This window comes from Vombatus ursinus, unplaced genomic scaffold (assembly GCF_900497805.2).
Source record: "Vombatus ursinus unplaced genomic scaffold, bare-nosed wombat genome assembly UNPS02014784.1, whole genome shotgun sequence".
Taxonomy (NCBI): domain Eukaryota; kingdom Metazoa; phylum Chordata; class Mammalia; order Diprotodontia; family Vombatidae; genus Vombatus; species Vombatus ursinus.
Window position 1 is genome coordinate 1 of NW_020954562.1, and position 4,650 is coordinate 4,650.

General features: G+C 46.4%; 1 pseudogene; it reads right to left on the minus strand.

Annotated features, from left to right (window-relative positions):
* Positions 1–783: 783 nt before the first annotated feature.
* On the minus strand, positions 784–3,799 carry LOC114046481 (annotated as a pseudogene).
* Positions 3,800–4,650: the final 851 nt, after the last annotated feature.

Consider the following 4,650-nt stretch of genomic DNA (forward strand, 5'->3'; position numbering starts at 1 on the left):
GGAGTCCTAGCAAATGACTGAAGAAGCTCAATGACAATCCTTAAGTGAAGGGGAAGTCATGTCCATAGCTATCACCTTGGTTAAGGAGTCACTCAAATGGGTGGGACCTGGAGTGCAATGATCCCTTCATGCACAATTCCTTGTCAGGAAATGCAGCAGAGAGTTTTGTTGGACAACTTTGCTATAGTCATGATAGAAAAAATCTGAGTGACATTTCTGTGTAAGGCAATTGGCATTAAGTGACTTGCCCTGGGTCACTGAGCTGATGAGTAAGCATCAGGTATTTGCTCTGAGGTGGGATTTGAACTCAGGTCCTCCTGACTTCCGGGCCAGTGCTCTATCCAATGTGCCACCTAGCTGCTGGACATTTTTCATGAGAAATAATGGAATCTCCCCAGGAAAAAAGGGGGCTTTTAGGACTCTAGAGAGAGTTACCGAACACAAGGGATTATTTAATTTTAGAACCTGGGAGCAGTGCAGAGAAATCATGACTAAACAAACATCTGAAGCTGGACTAAGTCAAACATTTGGACACTTGAATGGTGTAAAAACAAAAACTACATCATCAGTTTCACTTACCTCTCATTGAAACTTATCATTTCTTTAGGTTATTTCATTTTTTTTTCCGACTAGGCAATGGGGTTTAGTGACTTGCCCAGGGTCACATAGCTAGTAAGTGTTATGTGTCTAAGGTTGGATTTGAACTCAGGTCCTCCTGAATCCAGGGCTGGTGCTCTATCTGCTGGGCCACCTATCTGCCCCTCTTTCAGTTATTTTAAAACTTTATTCAGGGAAGCGTTCCATAGAAGCTTCCCACTGGCAGCCGCCAATCACAGAAGAGTTTAAGAACCCCTCTGGAGTTGCTATCTGTGCCGGCTGCGCCGACCTTGTGCCGGCCGTGCCGTGCGCTCTCCTCCTATAAGGAGCAGGCTGCCAGAGTCATACTTACCAGTCTTTGGTCCTCAACTGGATAAACACAGAGACGAGCCTACCAGGAGGTGCCAACACTAGAGCTTTATTCAGAGGCCATCACAGCAAGGCCAAACAGGAAGGCCAGAGCAACAGAGCAGGAGCAAAGAGAGTGCGTGATCCGACCACAATCGTTCCTTAAGTACCTACTTAGCCCCTCCTCCTCAGCCCGCCTACTAGTCAATGATTGTAGGGTCAGATACCGGAAGGGGCTGTCTGAGTTTAGTGCACCAAGGGAGAGGGAGTGACACAGGAGGCTAGGACGGGATACAGGAAGGAGACGTCTGGGATTAGTGCATAGACAAAGAGTATGTGACCTAGGAAGTCAGGCCCAGATACCGGGAGGAGGCGTCTGGGGTCAGTGCTACACAAAGGGAAGGTACATGACCCAGGAAGTCAGGAAGGACACAGGAAGGAGGCGTCTGGGGTTGACGTTGCATATAGGGAGGGGACTAAGCAAAGGGAACTCGTCCTCTGCCGTCCCACTCCCAGGTGGCACAGCCCCTTGCCTCAGGAGCACATGCTCCGGCTACTTCCTTGCACCCAGCTTATCTCACATAGCACTGCCCACTGCCTCAGGACTTCTCCGTATCCAGCCCATCCCAGTTCACCACAACTCCGCCCACCACAGCCCCTGCCTCGGTTACTTCCAAATACCCAGATCTTACCCCAATCTTGCCACAACCCTCACCTGGCAGTTGCCAACATCAGACAGTCCCTCACAGCTATCAAAGCATCTTTCCATTCCAAACCTGTTTCCAATCAGAGAACATTATAACTTATGTTTATAATAGGTAAGAATTGATTACAAGACCATCACTGACTCCAGGATAGTTTTACTAGAAAATACCTTAGTGATACTCTAGTGCAGGGGTGGGATTCCTGTTGCTTTCAGGCCAGTTGTGGCCCCCAAGGTCCTAGGGTGGATCTTTCTGTCTGAGTCCCAGTTTTACAGAACAAATCCTTTTATTAAGGGGATTTGTTCTGTGAAATTTGGATTCAGTCAATGGGTGACACTTGAGGACCTAGGGGGACACATATGGCCTCAAGGCCTTTGGTTCCTCATTCCTGCTCTAAGGCAATGATTTCCTTTTAAAAAGAAGTGACTTGTACAAGGTCACACAATCAATTAGCAGTAGAATGCCACCCCATAAAGCCCAACTTCCTTTTTGCTTGCATTTGGCCTCCCCTGTCCAAACCCCTTCTTACCTGTGTTGCATATTACTTTTCGGTGTAAAGATCTGATGGGATTTTTTTTTTATGGTCAGTATAAATAAGATACACTTTATTCTCCTTGGTTTTAATAATCATACATCATTTTATTGGTCAACATTTGTTCAAATATACAGAAAGTCACTTGCATTGTCATGTTCAGTCACTTGTCATAGAGAGTCAACCTTGTTAATGAGCACCATTGACAGCCCTCTCCCGATTACTCCACTTGGCTGATAATGAGTGACCCAGGACTACTTTCTCTATTAGGAAGGCAAGGACAGAAGTAAGGGCGAAGAGGCCCTTCGAAGGCTATGTTTGAGACACTGTGGATAAGGCAATTCTCTGTGGCTTCATAAAATGCTATATGTCCTTTTTAACAATCTAAAAATATGCCCACCGTTTTCATAGGTGGGCTAGACCGAAAACCTGTTTGTGAATTCCATAGGAAGAAAGATCTTTCAGTTTTAACACAGGTGAGTGTCCTCATATCCTCAGAGGAATGGGACCTCCTCTTTCTGCTGACTGAATTTTTACAGATGCCCAATTCCCACTCTGTCTTATCTCCCACCTCCACTTCCCAATAGTGTTTGCCAGAGGTGAAGCTCTGAGCCCCTAAAACAGCAAGAAGATGGTTAAATCTGCTTTTGTGGTCAGGCAGATCCTGACAGACACTTCCATACTGGACGCTCTTCAAATCTTCAGACAGGATAAGATGAGGATGGGCTGAGTCAGGATCCAGAGTTATGTCCCTCTGGAAACTCTTGAGCATATCTCTCAAGCCTGTGATGGGGCAGGTGGTCCAAGCAAGGGAAGCAAGCTCTGGTTCTTGAAGTAGGCACTCCTCGCTCCTTTTCAAAGTGCCTTTCATATCCTGGAGCATTTCTAAGGGCCCTTTATCCAAATTCTCCTCTACTTCCAAAATCATTCGTTGCACATTCTGGATTTGTTGGGACAGCTTGGCCTTGTTCTTCTCCAGTTTGACCAGGTTGTCTCTGAATTTCTCCTCCAGTGTTTGCAGGTATTGATATTCTTCATCCCATAAGAACTCATGCAGCTTCCCATATTCAGACACAATGGACTGTTTCCATGTTTCGACATCCTCCTTCCAGCTGGTCTCTCTCCTTCTCATTTCATCCAGTGTAGCTTTAAATTCCTCCTCTTTTTCCTGTAAGACAGTGCGGGTCTCCTGGAGCTTGTCTTTGCCCTTGTCAGCAGCTGTTTCCAAGGGAAGCACGTGGTGATCCTTGTGCTCTGGGGCTAATAAACAGAAATCACAGAGGACTGTCTTGTCTTCCTCACAGAAGAACTTCTCTTTTTCCCCGTGTTGATCACAGGTGGTCAGGCCCACCAAACTCTGCAGCAAATGAAGTCTGAGCATTTTGCTAGTGATGGACAGATTCTGCAGGTTCCTGCTGGGCACCAAGTCACCACCTTGGATGACTCCTCTGCACTCTGGGCAGGTCCAGGTTTCATTGGCTCTCTCCCTGCACTGGAGAAGACACACTGAGCAAAAGCTATGGCCACATTTGATAGTCACTGGGTCAGTGAAGTAGCCCACACAGATAGAGCAAGTGACATCTGCCTTGAGGTTTTCAATGAAGGCTTTTGTGTCCATGTTCCTAGGCCTCTGATTCCTTCCTTCTCAGATATTGCTGTCAGGAGAGAGAACACCAGCTCTTCTCCCGGAGCTCTGGCAGCAAAAGATGTTAGCCCTGAGCTGTGGCAGCCTTTTTATGTGTCTTCCTCTGCTTAGCCCCTCCCTTTACTCCACCCCCTAAAGGTGAGAACTCCTGGCTTTGGAGAGGGCTTCCAGACTCTGCTCTAGGTCTGAGTTCTCACCTTTCTCCTAATCCTGCAATTCAGCATCGCTATCTTTTTATATTTTAATTTTTTGCTCTTTTTGGTGAGGCAATCAGGGTTAAGTGACTTGCCCAGGGTCACACAGCTAGTAACTGTCGAGTGTCTGATGCCTGATTTGAACTTAGGTCCTCCTGACTCCAAGGCCAGTGCTCTATCTACTGGGCAACCTAGGTAGATAGCATCACTGTCTCTTGAAGAAAACATCTTCATTTCCTCTTAGGACTTGCAAAGGTCTTCAGTTATCCTATCTAACTGGGTCATTTAGCAAGCACTCTACCATTTCCAAGCATCAGGACTATCACATTTCTGAGGTTCTGATGTCCTGAGATGGAAATTGGGCAAGGAAAATGCCCGATCACCATCTCTTTCCCCAGACTGCATCCCTCCATAACCAATATACGTATTCTACTTTGTTTTTCCTCCCTCCTCAGCCTTTCTCTTTTGTTCCCTCTCACTGTTACGGTTCACTGGTTGGGACCAAGATGGTATTTTTTATATACAAATGTTTCTTTCTTTCTTTCCAAAGGGAAACTTCTGATTCCATTCTTCTCAGACATTCCACTCAGAAACAATAAGGCTAGCTCCTTTCTGAGAGCTCTACCAGCA